The sequence below is a fragment of the Lissotriton vulgaris genome, chromosome 2_1, assembly GCF_964263255.1.
Source record: "Lissotriton vulgaris chromosome 2_1, aLisVul1.2, whole genome shotgun sequence".
Lineage (NCBI taxonomy): Eukaryota > Metazoa > Chordata > Amphibia > Caudata > Salamandridae > Lissotriton > Lissotriton vulgaris.
In genome coordinates, this window is record NC_141687.1 from 498,898,388 (window position 1) to 498,920,452 (window position 22,065).

Genomic DNA, 22,065 nt, shown 5'->3' on the forward strand with positions numbered 1-22,065 from the left:
ATTTCACTAAAAACAGTGAATTCAAACTCTTCATCATATAACAGCGGGGAAAAAGACACAATCTAAAAGATTGTGTTTAAAAAACCCATATAAACTTACAAATCGTATATGTACACTAATCTTTGATTCACTTACTTTTCCTCAAGGCCAAATAGTAGATCGCGAAGGTCCTTTTCGAAGGAAAATACTCTGCTGTTCTCTAAAACTTCCATTTCATCGACTTTCTATAAAAAAAGCTCTAAGAACATCTGAAATATATCTTAATGTTTTCATTTCCTCCTTGTGTTAAGTCATAACTCTTTGCTCATTCCTTCACCTTTCCTTATGGCCAAATAGTGTCAGATATATCTGTAGGTTTTCAAATTACTCAAATCTAATTCTGAAATTACTGTTCTGAAAGAAAAGCTCATACAAAATTTTCACAATCTTTAAAAATTCATATTCCCATCTTTGGATCACTCATGTTCAACATTTCTTATAATACTGATATCACTTACTATGAGATCCACTTATAGTACTTATATGAGAACTGGATTTTTTATATTCTGTTGATCAGTTTTACTCACAATATAATTTTAAACAGTAGACTAACTTTTATTAACTACTCCCGTCTTCATAGGACAAATACCTTTACTTAAATTTTGGTTCTAAAAACACTAGGTAAGAATTTTTTAAGTCAAAAGGCAAACGTTGTTTGAAAGTCAAATGAGTATCATCGCAGTAACTCCAACCTTTTTGACATTTTAAGTAGCATGTATAATGCCCTGATGTTGTCGAAGGACCGTCATGATAAATAATAGCTACAGTTGTAAAGGTTCTTCCTGAAATTGATAACTGAGAAGCCATGAAATTTTTAAAAGAAGTTGTCAATTTAGTTCCATCAGGTCTACATTGTTGGAACATTAAAATGACATACTGACCATAAGTTTGTATAAATAATGTGGACAGCATTGTACACTTACACTGGGTACACACCATATTATGATCAGCTACTTTAACTAGATTATTAAATGACACTGATTTGCAGTCTGGTAAAGTCAAATATATATTTATTTTATTTATTTATTGCTATTTTTAAAGCGCGCAAATACCCATACGGGTGTCTCGGCGCTAATGATCAGAGAACTCCTTGCTCTTTGAGGGTGGTTAGACAGAGGAGAAAAGCCATGTCTTGAGGCTCTTACGGAATTTGATGAGTGTGGGGGCAGTTTTGATATGCAGTGGGAGGGTATTCCATAATTTGGCAGTAGCTGTAGTAAAGCACCTATCTCCCCAAGTGGCTTTTTTTGTCCGAGGGACAGACAGCATGCAAGTAGTTGAGGATCGAAGTGTTCTGCGATGCTCTAGAGGATGGAGAGCTATTTTTAGGAACTTAGGCCCTGGGTAGTTAAGGGTCTTGTAAGCTATACAAAGAGCCTTGAATTTTATTCGGTTCCTAATTGGGAGCCAGTGAAGCTCTTTGATACGGTGTGATACTGAAGTGAATTTGGGAATTGAAAGTAAAATTCTTGCAGCCGCATTTTGGACGGTCTGGAATTTGTTAAGAACTCCTTCCTGCGCATTAAGAAGCAGAGAGTTGCAGTAGTCCGTTTTTGAGAACACAAGAGTACTGATGAGAGTTTTGCCAGCTGACTGAGGTAAATATGGAAGAAGTTTCTTAATTTTTTTTAGTATAAAGAAAGCAGATGATGTCACGGCATTGGCGTGATGGTGGAAGGTCAGTTTGTTATCGAAGATAACTCCCAAATTACGAACCTTAGTCACCGGTTCGGGGGGGGATCCCAGCTCCGGTGGCCACCATTGTGGGGACCATGCTGGTTTCAAGCTCCCGAATGTCATCACCTCCGTTTTGTCGGAGTTAAGCTTGAGGCAGTTTGATGACATCCAGGAGCTTATTGCCTTCATACCCTCCTGGAAGTTGGCTGCTATGCTAGCTCCGTTGTCATGTACCGATAGCACTAATTGCGTATCATCGGCGTATGTGGTCAGTGCAATGCCATAGGATTTTATCACCCGCGCCAAGTCCGATACATAGATATTAAAAAGCGTCGGACTTAGCGAGGATCCTTGTGGGACTCCACAGGGGAGAGAGAAAGTCTGGGAGGTGTAGTTGCCCATTTTGACAATCTGTGGCCGGTTGGCGAGAAATGAGGCGATCAGGTCCTTGGCTGTTCCTCCTATTCCCAGGGCCGCGACACGGTCGATCAAAGTAATATGATCGACCGTGTCAAATGCGGCGGAGAGATCTAGGAGTATCAGGACAGCTGATCCTCCCTTGTCCATAGTTGTTCTAATTTCGTCCGCGGCTTTCAGTAGTGCCGTCTCAGTCCCGTGTCCCTGCCTAAAACCGAACTGCGTGTCATCTAACAGATTGTTGTCGTTTATGTATTTTGACAGCTGCAGGTTCATGGATTTTTCAAAAATCTTTGCTGGGAATGGGAGACAAGCGATAGGTCTATAGCTTGCTGGAAGAAGAGGGTCTAACGTAGGTTTTTTCAGCAGTGGTTTTATGATCGCTTCTTTCCAAACTGAAGGATATGTACTCGTAGCGAACATGGCATTACAAATAGTGGATAATGAAGGGGAAATTGCTTCCGGTATGCGATTGAGAATGGAAGGAGGACAAGGGTCCAGGGGGGAGCCTGATTTGGTGCTGGTTACTAGCCGTTGAATTTGTTCTTTATCTACAGGGTTAAAAGATAAAAAAGTTGGTGAATTGCTAGTAGAGGGAGAAGTCACAGCTTGTGATGGGGTGGATCTCGAGAAAGTCTGGAAGATGGAGCTGACTTTTTCCTCAAAGAAACTGGCCAAAGCATCTGTCAGTGCTTGAGAAGTCTCTAAGGGTGGCGTCGGGGGGTTGGATAATGTGGTGACTACCCTGAATAATTCTCCTGAAGAATTTTTTGCCTGATTTATCTGAGTGATATAGTAGTGGCTTTTCTCTGTAGTTATCGCTCTTTTGTAGATAGCGAGGGCAGTTTTATAATTGGATTTGTCTGCCGGGTTGTAGTTACGGCGCCATTGTCTTTCCAGGTTCCTGCAATGTTGTTTCTGCATACGTAGGGCCTCCGTGAACCATGGGGCCGAAGGATTTGTTCTATTTCGGTGTGTTGTTTTGGGAGGGGCTAGTTTGTTACAGGCCAAGTCCAGGTTAGACAGGTAGTTTAGAGATGCTTTGGTAGGGTCTTGCTCAGAAGGGATATATGTATCCTGTATCATCTCTGCTAATTGTGATATATCAATATTTTTCCAGTCTCTGTATGTTGATCGAGCTGGGACCTCAGTGTTTGATTTAATATCGGTTGCGTGTATGGTAAAGCAGATGGCTGAGTGGTCTGACCATATCAGAGGAGTTATCTGGGTAATTTTTACAAGAGGATTGTTTGTAAATATGCCGTCTAGTGTGTGACCGGCCTGGTGAGTAGGAGAGTTGATGAGCTGTATTAGTCCCACAGCTTCCAGATCAGAAATTAGTTGCATGGAGTCTTGGTTATTTGAAATCTCAAGGTGAAAATTAAAGTCACCGAGTAGCGTAAACTGGGGGGTGCCAGCTACTGATTCCAGTAAATTACCAATGTTAGATAAAAACTTCGCTCTTGAGCCAGGAGGGCGGTAAATCAGCATTCCCTTAAAGGATGCTTTTGCTGATAATCCTAAAGTGAATGTAAGTGACTCGTATTCTGAACATACATGCGGTTTGGTTGCAAGTTTGAAGTGGCTTCTGTAAATGATGGCTATGCCGCCACCTCTTTTTATTGGTCTATCGAGTCTACAGACATTGAAATTGTTGGGAGTGGCTTCAGCGAAGTCAGGTCCTGAGGCCTCGTCGCCCCACGTTTCAGTAATAAACAGTAGGTCAAGTTTATAAGCATCAATCAAGTCGGCTATTTCCGTTTTGTGTTTAGGGAGGGATCTGGCGTTTATTAATGCCGCTTGTATGGGAGGTGTGTAATTTGTAGAAGGTATACTGGAACGTTTAATGCAGAATGGACATGACACTGGGCCTAAGATATGGTTGGAGTGTCTTAAAATAGGGAGTAAGTGCGGTTGATCCGCTAGATGTCTTAATTGTCGTAGTTCGCCGGCGGAATAGATTAGTCTCACCGTTTCTGAATGAGTCCGTGGGTCTGGAGTTGCAGGAGGGGTGGCCGTTGGCCCGTCCTCGGCGCGGACGAGCGCAGACGAGCTTGCCTTATGCGCGCCTTCGGCGCGCATTCGTCGCGCCCGCTGCGCTCGTCCGCTGCGCTTCCTGTTGCAGCACATTATTATGTCAGTGGACTGGCATAGAGAGAAGGCGTGGTCACGTGATAGGTCACGTGGGTGGGCGTGTCCGCTGCAGTGACGCGGCGTTGCCCTGGCAACAGGATGCCGATGCCGATTGTCACGAGTGCGCTGGCTAAAGGGTGGAAGTTAGCAGTTCTAAATAAAAACAGGCAATACACAACAAGTTAAAAAGTGGGCGAGCTAACTCCCGGCTTTCCGCATCAGGAGTGGAGTTCTTCGAACGCGCGAAAACAGTATGCGCGCGCTCAAATAGAGCTAGTGGTCACGTGATAGGTCACGTGGGTGGGCGTGTCCGCTGCAGTGATGCGGCGTTGCCCTGGGAACAGGATGCCGATGCCGATTGTCACGAGTGCGCTGGCTAAAGGGTGGAAGTTAGCAGTTCTAAATAAAAACAGGCAATACACAACAAGTTAAAAAGTGGGCGAGCTAACTCCCGGCTTTCCGCCTCAGGAGTGGAGTTCTTCGAACGCGCGAAAACAGTATGCGCGCGCTCAAATAGAGCTAGTGGTCACGTGATAGGTCACGTGGGTGGGCGTGTCCGCTGCAGTGACGCGGCGTTGCCCTGGCAACAGGATGCCGATGCCGATTGTCACGAGTGCGCTGGCTAAAGGGTGGAAGTTAGCAGTTCTAAATAAAAACAGGCAATACACAACAAGTTAAAAAGTGGGCGAGCTAACTCCCGGCTTTCCGCCTCAGGAGTGGAGTTCATCGAACGCGCAAAAACAGTATGCGCGCGCTCAAATAGAGCTAGTGGTCACGTGATAGGTCACGTGGGTGGGCGTGTCCGCTGCAGTGACGCGGCGTTGCCCTGGCAACAGGATGCCGATGCCGATTGTCACGAGTGCGCTGGCTAAAGGGTGGAAGTTAGCAGTTCTAAATAAAAACAGGCAATACACAACAAGTTAAAAAGTGGGCGAGCTAACTCCCGGCTTTCCGCCTCAGGAGTGGAGTTCTTCGAACGCGCGAAAACAGTATGCGCGCGCTCAAATAGAGCTAGTGGTCACGTGATAGGTCACGTGGGTGGGCGTGTCTGCTGCAGTGACGCGGCGTTGCCCTGGCAACAGGATGCCGATGCCGATTGTCACGAGTGCGCTGGCTTTCAGTGTCTATTCTAGTAGTACTTGATAAACTACAATTGTCGCAGTCATGTTGCCATTGATAAGAAAGGCTAAAAAGATTTTCTACAATCACACCTTCATCTTGCAATACACCAAACATATACATTAAGAATTCCTGACAATCCTGCTGAATATTCTGTGAAAATTTTTCTTGACCCGAACATATATATAAAAGATTTCTAATTTCTGAAACACTTTCTATTTTTGCTCTATCACTGCTACATTTCTCAAACACAGAATTCAATAAACCGCACAATCTTTGATCCCGATTTTCAACAATCTGTTCTTGTAAAGTTTGAAGAAAAAAAAACTACATTAGCCACTACATTAGCCTAGCAGTTGATACCAGAACTGTTTTCAAACTGAAATCCAACAATATCTTCATCAGAATCCTTTTTCTTTTTGTTTTCAATTACATTTTCATCTACTTTTTGTCTTTTTGCTACTACCTCACAGCAATTATTCTCATTTTTTTCCTTTTTCAGCCTACCACACGTTTTTCAAACAGAGGATATTGAGGCAAATGTGGAGCATACTCTCTTCTTAACCTATTGTATTCTTTAACACAATCTAGATCTGCACAAATCTTTGTCTCATCACACTTAATCAAGTACAATCCTGATAAAGTTCTGACTCGTGATAATGCCACATATGCCATACCCTCTTTAAACACAGAACTTCCAATGTTCACCAAAGCACTATCTACACTTAAACCTTGAGATTTATGAATTGTCACCGCATATGCCAAGGAAACAGGAAACTGTTTTTGGCGAACATATAAGTCTTTTACAAGCAAAAATCTAGCAGAACAACGACTGATTTCTTGTACTTTCTCAATGCCATCAAATTTAATTTTTAAAAATTCAATTCCATCTCTATTTCTGTAATTCACAAAATCAACAACCTGACCCATTGCTCCATTTACCAGACCTCTTTCAACATTTAAATTCCTTCTCAAAATGATACGACAATTAAAACACACATTCAGAGTCTTTTCAAAAGCAGCAGTTTTAGATATACTCTTCTCTAATGAATCCCATTTTGATTTCAAATTTTCTGACAAAATAATTGTTGCTCCCATATGCTCTATTTTATCTATAGCTTCCAGTTTCACAATCTCCTCATTTTCTAACTTTAACATTTTGTTGTTGAAGATGGAACATTGTTGCAGAGTTGGCATCAAACATATCCCAGATTTGTTCTCAGTAATTTTCTTAAAAATATTCTCTGGAAGAATGTTTTCATTTGGATACAAATTTGAAATTAATTGTGCATGTAAAGCTTCTTTGCCATGCTCACTTACATTTACGATTCTTACATCTTGTAGAATTTTTTTATAATCTTCATCCTTTGCCAGTCGCATATTTTGAAGCAGTTCTGCATATTTGAAATTTAACCATATATTAACGTTTCCAATGTTTCCAAGGGACTTCCTGGCATCTTCATGCATGAGCATTTTAAACACTGGTTGTCCTTTTACTGGAGTCAACTGCAGTAGATCTCCCAAAAAAATAATGTGTTTTCCTCCAAATAACACATCATACTCTGTTCTAAGAATTACCTGCATCCTCAAATGCACAAAAGCAAGCATTAGATTTGAGACCATGCTTACTTCATCAATGATAAGAAGTTTAATTTTCTTCAGGACTCTGGAAACTTCAGAACACGCATCTCCAGATAGCTTGTTGTAATGCAATTTATTATCATGCTCAACTGGCAGCATCAGTAAACGATGTAGAGTAATCCCTTTAATGTTATGTGCTGCCAGTCCAGTTGGAGCGGTTACAACACAAGACAGCGGTGATTCAGTCCGTTTCTGCAGATAAGTTGCAATTGCTTTAATCAGAAAACGTTTTCCTGTTCCCGCTTCTCCTCTTACGTACAGTCGGACAGGCTTAAATGATGTACATGAGCACTCTTTTTTCTCAAGTCTAAATCCATGTTCAATCTGTTCTGTGACTTCATCATATATGTTTTTCTGCTCAACGTTTAGTTGCTTTACCAAATCTTCTAAGTTAACTACATCCTCTGGAGCTTGTTCCATAGCTCTTTCCACCTCATCCATGGCAGTGGCAGCTTCATTTTGGATAATTGGTCCTCCTAGTGGATCCTGACTCAATGAAGTAGAACTCTGACTGTCTTGAGAATTATCTCTAGCAATCTCTTCAGCAATTGTGGCTTCTTTCTCTATTTCTTCGCTCAACATTTGCAGATAATTTGGAAAAACAGAACATTCTATGGTATCCTTGGTTGCATTAAAAGAATCTTCGTAACAGAGAAAATCTCCTAGTAGCTCCTCTTCTGTACGCCATGGCTTAAAGAGTTGCAAAAGAGCTAAATAGTAAATTTCTCTTTTGTCTGGAGATTCACAACTCAATTTTCGATGATTAATCAAATGGCCTTTTCTCTGCTTCACTAGACATCCAGAAAAGGGGGTGGTGATGAACAGAGTGTCTGAATTAAGCAGACCACTCTTACCCAGTCCAAAGATCAGGGCTTGATCCATCACCGTTATTTATCTCACTGCACCATCCCAGCTCAGAACCTGGCTATATGCAAATCAGTCTGTCCCTGGCCCAGTGCATCATGGGAACAGGGCAGACTAAACTACCAAGCCAATTCTTCACCAGAAAGGAGACAAGCTACCGGGGACCGGTTTCTGGCATTTCAGCCGTCGTCGGCTCGGCTTGCTTGAATCCTGATGGTGCAGTGAGAAAGGGACTCATGTCTGAGTATACCCTGCCACACCTATAGTGGCCAAAAACGATTCAGAAAAGGGGGTGGTGATGAACAGAGTGTCTGAATTAAGCAGACCACTCTTACCCAGTCCAAAGATCAGGGCTTGATCCATCACCGTTATTTATCTCACTGCACCATCCCAGCCCAGAACCTGGCTATATTCAAATCAGTCTGTCCCTGGCCCAGTGCATCATGGGAACAGGGCAGACTAAACTACCAAGCCAATTCTTCACCAGAAAGGAGACAAGCTACCGGGGACCGGTTTCTGGCATTTCAGCCACCGTCGGCCCGGCTTGCTTGAATCATGATGGTGCAGTGAGAAAGGAACTCATGTCTGAGTATACCCTGCCACACCTATAGTGGCCAAAAATGATTCAGAAAAGGGGGTGGTGATGAACAGAGTGTCTGAATTAAGCAGACCACTCTTACCCAGTCCAAAGATCAGGGCTTGATCCATCACCGTTATTTATCTCACTGCACCATCCCAGCTCAGAACCTGGCTATATGCAAATCAGTCTGTCCCTGGCCCAGTGCATCATGGGAACAGGGCAGACTAAACTACCAAGCCAATTCTTCACCAGAAAGGAGACAAGCTACCGGGGACCGGTTTCTGGCATTTCAGCCGTCGTCGGCCCGGCTTGCTTGAATCCTGATGGTGCAGTGAGAAAGGGACTCATGTCTGAGTATACCCTGCCACACCTATAGTGGCCAAAAACGATTCAGAAAAGGGGGTGGTGATGAACAAAGTGTCTGAATTAAGCAGACCACTCTTACCCAGTCCAAAGATCAGGGCTTGATCCATCACCGTTATTTATCTCACTGCACCATCCCAGCTCAGAACCTGGCTATATGCAAATCAGTCTGTCCCTGGCCCAGTGCATCATGGGAACAGGGCAGACTAAACTACCAAGCTAATTCTTCACCAGAAAGGAGACAAGCTACCGGGGACCGGTTTCTGGCATTTTAGCCGTCGTCGGCCCGGCTTGCTTGAATCCTGATGGTGCAGTGAGAAAGGGACTCATGTCTGAGTATACCCTGCCACACCTATAGTGGCCAAAAACGATTCAGAAAAGGGGGTGGTGATGAACAGAGTGTCTGAATTAAGCAGACCACTCTTACCCAGTCCAAAGATCAGGGCTTGATCCATCACCGTTATTTATCTCACTGCACCATCCCAGCTCAGAACCTGGCTATATGCAAATCAGTCTGTCCCTGGCCCAGTGCATCATGGGAACAGGGCAGACTAAACTACCAAGCCAATTCTTCACCAGAAAGGAGACAAGCTAGCGGGGACCAGTTTCTGGCATTTCAGCCATTGTCGGTCCGGCTTGCTTGAATCCTGATGGTGCAGTGAGAAAGGGACTCATGTCTGAGTATACCCTGCCACACCTATAGTGGCCAAAAACGATTCAGAAAAGGGGGTGGTGATGAACAGAGTGTCTGAATTAAGCAGACCACTCTTACCCAGTCCAAAGATCAGGGCTTGATCCATCACCGTTATTTATCTCACTGCACCATCCCAGCTCAGAACCTGGCTATATGCAAATCAGTCTGTCCCTGGCCCAGTGCATCATGGGAACAGGGCAGACTAAACTACCAAGCCAATTCTTCACCAGAAAGGAGACAAGCTACCGGGGACCGTTTTCTGGCATTTCAGCCGTCGTCGGCCCGGCTTGCTTGAAACCTGATGGTGCAGTGAGAAAGGGACTCAAGTCTGAGTATACCCTGCCGCACCTATAGTGGCCAAAAACGAATCAGAAAAGGGGGTGGTGATGAACAGAGTGTCTGAATTAAGCAGACCACTCTTACCCAGTCCAAAGATCAGGGCTTGATCCATCACCGTTTTTTATCTCACTGCACCATCCCAGCTCAGAACCTGGCTATATGCAAATCAGTCTGTCCCTGGCCCAGTGCATCATGGGAACAGGGCAGACTAAACTACCAAGCCAATTCTTAACCAGAAAGGAGACAAGCTACCGGGGACCGGTTTCTGGCATTTCAGCCGTCGTCGGCCCGGCTTACTTGAATCCTGATGGTGCAGTGAGAAAGGGACTCATGTCTGAGTATACCCTGCCACACCTATAGTGGCCAAAATGATTCAGAAAAGGGGGTGGTGATGAACAGAGTGTCTGAATTAAGCAGACCACTCTTATCCAGTCCAAAGATCAGGGCTTGATCCATCACCGTTATTTATCTCACTGCACCATCCCAGCTCAGAACCTGGCTATATGCAAATCAGTCTGTCCCTGGCCCAGTGCATCATGGGAACAGGGCAGACTAAACTACCACGCCAATTCTTCACCAGAAAGGAGACAAGCTACCAAGGACCTAATGCCAGAAACCGGTCTCAGGTAGCTTGTTTCCTTCCCAGTATAAGAATTGGCTTGGTAGTTTGGTTTGCCCTGTTCCAATCATGCACTGGGACAGGAACAGACTAATTTGCATGTAGCCAGGTTCTGAGCTGGGATGGTGCAGTGAGCTAAAAAACGGTGATGGATCAAGCCCTGATCTTTGGACTGGGTAAGAGTGGTCTGCTTAATTCAGACACTCTGTTCATCACCACCCCCTTTTCTGAATCATTTTGTCCACCATAAGCGTGGAAGGGTATACTCAGATGTGAGTCCCTTGCTCATTGCACCATCAGGATTCAAGCAAGCCGGGCCTAAGACGGCTGAAATGCCAGAAACCGGTCCCCGGTACCTTGTTTCCTTCCCAGTATAAGAATTGGCTTGGTAGTTTGGTTTGCCCTGTTCCCATCATGCACGGGGACAGGAACAGACTAATTTGCATGTAGCCAGGTTCTGAGCTGGGATGGTGCAGTGAGCTAAAAAACGGTGATGGATCAAGCCCTGATCTTTGGACTGGGTAAGAGTGGTCTGCTTAATTCAGACACTCTGTTCATCACCATCCCCTTTTCTGAATCATTTTGTCCACCATAAGCGTGGAAGGGTATACTCAGATGTGAGTCACTTGCTCATTGCACCATCAGGATTCAAGCAAGCCGGGCCGAAGACGGCTGAAATGCCAGAAACCGGTCCCCGGTAGCTTGTTTCCTTCCCAGTATAAGAATTGGCTTGGTAGTTTGGTTTGCCCTGTTCCCATCATGGACTGGGACAGGAACAGACTAATTTGCATGTAGCCAGGTTCTGAGCTGGGTTGGTGCAGTCAGCTAAAAAACGGTGATGGATCAAGCCCTGATCTTTGGACTGGGTAAGAGTGGTCTGCTTAATTCAGACACTCTGTTCACCACCACCCCATATTCTGAATCACTAGATATCCTTCATTTCCAATGACAGCATATTTTCCATTATTCATATCTTCTGTGATTTTCCCCTTATAACTATAGTTTTGCAGAACTTCATACAAACAAGTGTTCCCAAGGTGAGTACTTCTATTTGGATAGTATGTATCCAACATGTTTGTCTTCAAAATATCTGTACGGTTCGGTTCTTTTTCCGTGAAATACTCAATTTCTTTTATAGATTTCAAAACTCGGTTTTGTGTTGCAGCAAGACCTAGACTCACCCAAATGATTGTTCTAGATTTGGCATAGAGACTTGCTGATGATAACCGATCAGAACATTCATATGCTCCAATTTCTCGATGCGACAACATCTTCAGACTGAAAACGTATAATTTTTTACTTATACTCTTTTCATGTGAAATGTCCTCCCACATTTCCTTTAGTTCTGTCTTTTCTTTTTTTGTGATGTAAGACGTCACATATCGTATATCAATAGAGTAGTCAGCAACTAACTGAATATCCATGTTAGCATTCCACATGGACAAACTCACTGGGTTGTAGTCGTTAATATACTTGGACTCTTCATTTCTTTTTAAATTGTATGTATTTTTTGGTGATTTTCTAGTCACAGTATGTCGCAGAGAAGACATCACTGGTCTTGGAAACGCGAAACAACATTTTGTGTAGAACTTGTCCTTGTTTCTAAATTTTCGACGACAGTACTTTCCACAACGATGGGATTGAAAGCGTAAAACTTGTTGCCTTAAATTGTTTTCTTCAGTAGTTTTCTGAACAGAACAAGTTGAATACTCTTCAATGAAACTCATCACTGTGTCATTCTATGATTGAAATATCTGCATACATTCACTGGATCTAAAGAACACAGTTCTCCAGGTGTTTTGAATTCTATATTTTGTATGTTTCCATTTGACTCTCGTAGAAATTGAAGTAAATCGTCCCATGCATACTCAGCGCAACTAAGAGTGAGGAACCATGTAGGAGTTCCTAAGTTTCTTAGCATACATTTCAATTCCCCATGACGACGGAACCAATACTCGTTTGTACCACGCTGACATACCATGAGATTGATTAGCTGAGATTCCAAAATACTGTCTTGCAGATTGACTTTCTCCATAAAGTCCCTCGCCGAAACATTTTGCAGATGTGCTCCACTTTTCAGTATATGGTTCACTGCATAAGAAAGCCCAGACAAGTCACTTTCATACAGTAGATGAAACAAATACGGAATGCATTGACGAAACCTTGGATCTTCAGCATATAATCTTAAAGTCCGGTATTCAGCTACAGGAATTTGAACTGATCGATCGTCATATCGTCCACCTCGACCTGTTGGAAATAACTGTGGAAAACAACGAGCTTCTAAACTTTCTTCCCATACACTAATGCGACTTCCTTTTTGCTGCTTTCATTTGAAACAAGTCAATTGCATTCCCCATTACTTCTTTGGAATGCAAAGGATGAACAGTATAATGTTCATATATTTCTTCACCTCTAGACACATCAACTCTTTCAATTTGGCCGGCTGAACAATCACTGACTTCTTCTGCAGCTATTTCCTCTACTCCAACAGATACATGTTTGTAGTACTCATTGTTTTTGACCAAATACAACGTTGCCTTTTTGACTTTCCTAACATCCACTAAATCTTGCCGGATTTTCTTACTCTTTGTCGGAACCCCATTAACTAGAATAACTAAAGGTTCCTCTTCCACTTTTTCTACACCAATTATATCAATATTTTTCGTGAAATCTAGAGGCAAATAAACAACTCTTCCCTTTAATCCTCTCTGTAAATCTGAAGGAGGTAATTTCCCTGTCTTAGGCTCCATGCGAACAATAGCCTGAAAAGGATGGACACATTGAATCAAAATAGATTCATAGGTATTTAAATCCATCAATTCAGCAGGAATGTCTACCAACTCAAGATTATTATAAACAGCTCTAGCAGGCATTCTGTTTTCATTTAATTTATTATAACAATATTTACAAATACACTGATCAAAACTCAAATCAAAAGAATCCTCCACCAACGAATAAGTTGCAGAATTCCTCCATTCACTATTATTTTCCATTTCACTTTTTGCATACAAATCAACTAACCTAGTCTGAATCTTATAATGAGTCCGTCGACAACATACACAAGTAAAATTAGGCCTTTCACTTGATTTCAACTGAAACTTGCTAATTTCCTGTTCAAACTTTTCTGTACTTGAAATCTGTACATTGTCTTCCACATTACCATCTATTACTGTGTCAATTTCTACACTGTCCGCTTTTTCACAAAAATAACAAATCTCAATTTCTTCACAAATCTTCTTCACATCTAATTCAGTTCCATGCAAAAGAGCACTGTTTAACTGTTTAAGATTAAGTGCTGGACTTTTTGCATAATACAACCTTCTCACTAATTTCCTCATTTTGTTATGATGCACTGCTAACATCCTAAAATGATGAAAAACACTCTGACATACTTTTCTTGAAAGACAAGCCAGTGAATGTCCATGCAAACCTGTGTTTTCTCTCACTCTGCAAGGATCTGAGTCTTGCAACATCTTCATTTTCTGTTTTAGACTTTTCTTACTATATGTACGTAAGAAATTACGAAGCACATCGATTAAATCCTGTTGCACACCACAAATACTACTACACTTCCAAGTGTACACTGGACCCTTAGTACGTCTTCCTAAAACTTCATCAGTTAATACCTCTTCTGCATCTCTAGACACAAGTTTCTCTTTTTCAATCGGACAACCGTCTTTCACCTCATATGCTCGACCGCTGGTGTCAACTGCATGCACCAAATCATTTTCCTGGAAGTAACTCTCCTCATTAAAAAATGGCTCACAACTTGAACTATGAATCCATTCTCCAGAAAAAACTTTACAAAAATTAGTTCAATTAATTACTCTTTTGCATCTACTGTTTGATTTGAAAACATCAATTGTCTTGTTAAGTGTCCTAATTCTATTAATTACTAAAATAAATAATTTTTTCTTAACTTCAAAAGCTTGATCAACAATCTTCTCTACATTTTTCTTTTTCTTATAAAAAGCAGCTCTCTGTTTACCTCTCTTAATGTTTTTTAACAAATTTAAAACTACCCTATTGCAAAACATTCATTTACGAATGTCCCTAAATTGATTTTGCCTTCTATTCCTATACATATTATTGTCTCCTGCTGCAGTAGTTACATTTTTGGGGGGCCTGCCCTTTCTCTTCAAATTTGCTCTCTCCTTCTGTAAATTCACAAGTATATTATCATTTTTATCTACATATGTTCCGAAAAAAAGACTTTGTTGTCTTACCAGGAGCTTTTTTCGTTTTTTTTTGTAGTATTTGTTGTAGGAGACTGCTTTAATTCTGTTGCTGTTTTTGTTTTTTTACGCTTAGCATCTTTCCTTTTCCTCTACCTTGAGGGCATATTTCCTTACTATTGAAATCTTGATTTGAATCTGTGGTAAACAAAAAAAAACACATTATACACCACTATTACCAAACAACAAAGCAATGACAATAAGTAAACAATATAAACACTATAATGCTTATACATATGACCTTATCTCTGTTTTTTAAATGTTATTCTAAAAAAATATTTCTGGCACATGAATTGGTTTTACATTATTGACAAGGATTAGATCGTATCTGCATGATAAAAAAAGCACATTTCACAATCATATCACCTGTGTTTCCTCAGATTAGTAAGCAGATTGTGCACATGAGGTGAGGCCTGTCCTGGGGAGCATAGGTGGTGAATCCGGTGCCTAAGACTCCACTGGACTGGACTTCATGAAGCCTATCCCCCACTGCACTCTTAGACCCCTGGACAGACCTCTCTTGCAGTACACTCTTCAACACAAGCATCACCTCCTCTGCACCCCTGGACAATCCTCACCTCATCTTCAACCCTGAATAGACCTCAACTCATCTGCACCCCTAGACAGGCCTCAGTTCATATACACCCCTGGACACCCCTCATCTCATCTGCACCCTGTTACCATCAATTATACCCAATATATTGAGGCCTGTCCAAGGGGCCCAGATTAGATAAGGCTTGTCTAAGGGTATATTTATTTAATCTTTCAGACACTATTTATTCCTTCTCAAAAATGGAAAAGCCATTCATTTACCCCCAAATCATTTTTTAAATGCCATTTTAAAAACAGGTGCAGGTCCTATGTACAAGCATTCCATTTCAGTAATAAAAACTCACTGTTTTACAAAATACATTTCCTCTCTCTTGCAAACATTCCTACCAAGCATTATTAAAAAACATGACACAAACCAACAGCAAAGAAGCTCAGTGTGCTTCTCAATCTGAGGTAACATAGGTGACATCATTGTGAAAGGTTCAAATATATGTATTTAATCATGCAGATACTATTTATTCTTACTCAAAAATGTAAAAGCCATTGATTTGCCCCTAAAATCGTTTTTTGAATAACATTCTAGAAACACAGCACAGGTCCTATGTATAAGCATTCAATTTCACTACTGAAACCTCACTATTTCACAAAATACAAATCCTCTGTCTTGCAAATGTTGATAGCAAGCATTATAAAAAAGCAAGACACAATCCAACAGCAAAGAAACTCAGGGCCTAATTTATGATGGCCTTGCGCCACCGGTGCGTCACTTTTTCCCATGTTAAAAGTGACGCACCGACGGCGCAAGGCCTTCAAAAATAAGGCCCTCGGTGTGCTTCCTAATCTAAGGTAACACAGGTGACATGATTGTGAAAGTTCAAATATAGTTATTTAATCACGCAGACACAAATCAAAAATGTAAAAGCCATTGATTTGCCCCAAAATCGTTTCTTAAATAACATTTTAAAAACAGAGCGCAGGTCCTATGTACAAGCATTACAAGCATTACATTTAATTACTGAAACCTTACTATTTTACAAAATACATTTCCACTCTCTTGCAACATTCCTACCAAGCATTATCAAAAACAAGACACAAACCGACAGCAAAGAAACTCAGTATGCTTACTAATCTGAGGTAGCACAGGTGACATGATTGTGAAAGGTTCAAATATATTTAATTAATCACACAGACACTATTTATTCCTTCTCAAAAATGTAAAAGCCATTGATTTGCCTTAAAATCGTTTTTTAAATAACATTTTAAAAACAGAGCGCAGGTCCTATGTACAAGCATTCCATTTCAGTACTAAAAACGCACTATTTCAGAAAATACATTTTCTTTCTCTTGCAAACATTCCTACCAAGCATTATCCAAAAACATAACACAAACCAACAGCAAAGAAGCTCAGTGTGCTTCTTAATCTGAGATAACATAGCTGACATCATTGTGAAAGGTTCAAATATATTTATTTAATCATGCAGAAACTATTTATTCTTTCTCAAAAATGTAAAAGCCATTGATTTGCCCCTAAAATCGTTTTTTCAATAACATTTTAGAAACACAGCGCAGGTCCTATGTACAAGCATTCAATTTCACTACTGAAACCTCACTATTTCACAAAATACAAATCCTCTATCTTGCAAATGTTGATAGCAAGCATTATCAAAAAGCAAGACACAAACCAACAGCAAAGAAACTCAGGGCCTTATTTATAAAGGCCTTGCGCCACCGGTGCGTCACTTTTTCCCATGTTAAAAGGGACGCACCAGCGGCGCAATACCTTCATAAATAAGGCCCTCAGTGTGCTTCCTAATCTAAGGTAACACAGGTGACATGATTGTGAAAGGATCAAATATATTTATTTAATCACGCAGACACTATTTATTCCTTCTCAAAAATGAAAAAGCCATTGATTTGCCCCAAAATCGTTTTTTAAATAACTTTTTAAAAACTGAGCGCAGGCCCTATGTAGAAGCATTACATTTCACTACTGAAACCTTACTATTTTACAAAATACATTTCCTCTCTCTTGCAAACATTCCTCCCAATCTATATATCTCCGGTTTGCTCGCGCAGCGGTGACGTGCAGCGGGAGCGCCATAGAAGCGCCAAAGAGGCGCCAAAGAGAAGCCAGTCTGCGCCAGTCCGCGTCCAGACACTTCCAGCTTCCTACTTTATGCCTGGACTGGCACCATGGTAGGAAATCGCCTCATTTATAGTTCCTTTTCCCTTCACTCGCTACGTCCCCTCACTAACCCTTTGTGCCTTCACTCGATCCTCCCTATCAATACAAGGTCCCACTGTAAATCATGTGATTTGAGTATGTCTCCCGCATACATCGAGAAACTTCAATCCTCACACAAATGGAGAATGTTTCTCCCTAATTGTCGGTCTTTACCAAAACATCACACTGAACTATCCATGTTGATAGAAGAGCTCAATCCTGAGGTTCTCTTCTTGACAGAAACATGGCTTCAGTTAGAAAGTGATCCGACCACTGTGTGGGCGATTCCCCAAGGTTACACTCTCAAACGTCTGGACTGCCAGACAGGCAGAGGTGGTGGTCTGGCCATCATTTATAGAGACATATATAAATGCTGCATCACCTCTTCCACCACACCAGCCTGTGAGAGCCTACATTTTACCTTAGAATTCTCTCCTACCACCACTTTCTCTGGCATGTTAGCCTATCGACCTCCTGGCACTCTTAGCAATTTTGTCTCTAACATGACAGATACTATCGCCAATGCCTTGTTCACCTCGGCAAATTTTACTTTGCTGGGCGATTTTAACCTGCATCTGGACGACCCTCATGACACATCAGCCAACAATCTCCGATCCAACCTTCAGGCTATCGATCTATGCCAAAAGGGCTTTCTCGCGACACATAACAAGGGACACCTCTTAGACCACATGTATAGCAACTTAGATAATCTAACGGTTGAGACTCCTATTCCACTACCCTGGACTGATCATTTTTTAATACCTTTCACTTGGTCCATAAGCCCCCCCCATTCCCCATAATCTCAATAAACACAGGGGAAGGAAATGGTCCTCACTCTCGCTCCTTGATTGGGAACTGGCCCTCACTAAATACCCACCCCAGAGGTCCACTAATCCCAATACCGCCACGACTAATTTTGATAATTGGATCTCCAGCACTCTTGATCAAGTCCTCCCCATGATCCCCTTGAAATCAATAATAAGATCCAAAGTCGCCCCGTGGTACACGCCTGCCCTTAGAACAATGAAGCAAACCTGCCGCAAACTGGAGAGAGCTTGGAGGCAGGACCGCTCACAACAGAGGAAGGCTGAATACAGAGCCGCCATAAAGCTCTACAAAAACGAAATAAAAGCTACACAATCCCACTTTTATGATTCAAAAATTAATCTGGCCGCCTACGCCCCTAAGCAAACCAACAGCAAAGAAACTCAGTATGCTTCCTAATCTGAGGTAGCACAGGTGACATGATTGTGAAAGGTTTAAATATATTTAATTAATCACACAGACATTATTTATTCCTTCTCAAAAATGTAAAAGCTATTGATTTGCCCCAAAATCGTTTTTTAAATACCATTTTAAAAACAGAGCGCAGGTCCTATGTACAAGCATTCCATTTCAGTACTAAAAGCTCACTATTTCAGAAAATAAATTTCCTCTCTCTTGCAAACATTCCTACCAAGCATTACCAAAAAAATGACACAAACCAACAACAAAGAAACTCAGTGTGCTTCCTAATCTGAGATAACACAAGTGACATGATTGTGAAAGGTTCAAATATATTTATTTAACCATGCACACACTATTTATTCCTTCTCAAAAATGTAAAAGCCATTGATTTGCCCCAAAATCGTTTTTTGAATAACATTTTTGAAACTGAGCGCAGGTCCTATGTACAAGCATTTAATTTCACTACTAAAACCCATTGATTTGCCCTAAAATCGTTTTTTGAATAACATTTTACAAACAGAGCACAGATCCTATGTACACGCTTACATTTTCACTACTGAAACCTCACTATTTCACAAAATACAAATCCTCTATCTTGCACATTTTAAAACCAAGCATTATCAAAAAACATGACACAAAGCAACATTAAAAAACCACAATCTGCTTCCAAATCTTCTCTATAGAGCATACAAGTCTCTATCTATATTAAATGAATCATAACTCACCTTTACAAATGCTTTGGGAGATCAGAACAGTGTGAGACACACACACCAATTTTTGTTTAGCAAAGCAAAAGGTATGCACTCCACACACTGCAACCAAGACTGGCACAGAAAACCTCTAATTCTACACACATATGCCTCATGTCAACCAATTAAAACTCTTCCCTCACTATTTTCAAACCAACACCCTTCGCCCTCATCCCTTTCTGCCTGTTACCTTAGCAACCCCCTCCTCACTGAGCTGTCAGGTTCAAAAGTTTATTCTACAATGTTGCAAATCAACTCAGCAAGGATGTTTGACTTGTGAATACGCCAGCTTATGCGGTGCAATGTTTCTTTAAATGACTTTTACTTAACCATTCAAATTACCTCTTACATTGAACAGAAGCATGCACCCTAACTTTCAGTTTTCAACTATCTGAATCCACCAATCATTGCTTGTGATTGAAGAGCAGTGAAACTCCACAATTATTTTTTTGTAAACTTCTACAGTTCCAACTGCCATTTCATTCCCACACTTCATCTGACTGCACCAGAACCTTCTCTCACCATGTATTCTGTCTGGATTATTGGACATAGCTACATCCACTGGCCTCAAAGGTATGCAGCTATCAGAATTTTTCACAACCTTGATTTACCAAATGTAGACATCAAATCGATTGGCCAGAGAGGATTGAGATGTCACCAATTGATGCCATTGGAGAAAACCTTTTTGCATTTGACACAACCTGACCTCTTAATTGTGCACTGTGGAGGAAATGACATGGGCACTTTGACAGGGGTAGGTCTGGAAATGCTTTTAAAGGACACCTTTGATCAATTGATGGCACTTTTTCCACAAACTGCCTTGGTATATTCCAATATATGCCAAAGACAGAAATGGAAGTGGTCCAACCAATTTTGTCCACAATTTGAGAAAACACGGAAACATGTGAATAAATCTGTTTCTGCTTACATGAGAGACTATGGAATGGGTTCAATATACAACAATAACTTGCGTTACAACATGCAAGATATCTACAGAGGAGATGGTGTGCACTTCTCAGATGAGGGGAATAGAATATTCCTCCTGAATTTAAGACTGTGCATTGGAACCTACTTGTAGGTACCTAAATCAGACACAGAACTCAAAAGCTCTTTTCAGGGCTACCCTACCTCTGATCACTCAAATTGATTATTTTACTCTAACTTTTTTCACCATTTTTCACCAAAGTACGCTCCCCGGTACCGGGCGCTCACCCCGCAAAATTTATTTATTTATTTTTGGCATATATGTACATCCTAAACTCCCCTCAGAAAACCTAGACGGTCAGGGTGTGTCCACCGTGCCCCCTTTTACCCATTCACAACGTTGTTTGTCCATCTTGGGTCTCAATTCTACCGAAACACAAAATGGCGGACTCCCGTAACCCTGCCGGTGTGCGTACCGGGGCGCCCACCGGTAAGCGCTCCCAAAAAAATGTGGGAAGTTCATTTACATAAAAACCACTGGAGACACTTACACCAAATATAGAATAGGCCCTACTACATAGCAGTCCCTACCATTTTCCCAAATTTGGTGGAATTCCATTGAGCCATTTGGGCTATAGCCCTGTCTAAATATCCTGAGGTAAATTACATGACAAAAACACATATGAAGTATTACAATTTACAACCAATTAAAATGTTACTTTCATTTTCTACTTTTTTTCCTGACATTTGATTGGTTATGTACATGAATATAAATGAAAAATGAGAGGGAAACACGGCCATTTTGACTACAACTACCTGAGATACATCTTTAAAGAATGTTCTCATTTATCTTCATCACCTTTCTATAAGGTAAGTTGTTAATTTCATCTTAATTTGATTTCTTGAGGTATGTTAATTTTAATTTCATCTTAATTTGATTTCTTAATTTCATTAACAAATTGATTTGTTAATTTCATCTTAATTTGATTTCTTGAGGTATGAGGTATGAGGGAATTTCTTGAGGTATGAGGGCCTGTCCGTGCGTCTCAGGAATGGGATTTTCCATAGGGACATCTGACCCATGGCGCGATCCTGAAATAACCACCGTTTTTCGGATTCGGGCCTGCTCCATTCTAGGAGGTAGCGGAGTTGTGTCGCGTGTAAGTAGCGAAGGAGATCAGGTACTCCGAGACCGCCGTCCGCCGTGGCTCGCGTGTTGAGTTCTCTGCGTAGGTGAGGACGCTTACCTGCCCACACAAAGTGTGTGATGGAGTCCTGCAGTTGTTTGAGTACTCCGATCGGGGGCGTTACTGGAATGGTCTGAAAGAGGTATAAGATCTTGGGGAGCAGGGTCATTTTTACCACTGCTGCTGACGACGCCACCTCGCAAGGTCCCCATTGAGGGCAGTTATTAACGTCGTATAGTTCTCCTCAACCGTCTGGGAGGTGCTCGGGGTCAGAGAAATGCCCAAGTAGGGTATGGACATCTGAACTGATAAGTCCCCATATGTTTGGCGGCCATGTCGTGCCGCTTTCGTGTTCAGACCCAAGGGCAAGACTAGGGATTTCTCTAAGTTCATCTTGAACCCCGACACCTCCCCAAAGCGCTCCACCTCCGACAGGAAAGCCGTACAGACATCGATGGGTCCTCAGGGGCCGCCAGGACGTC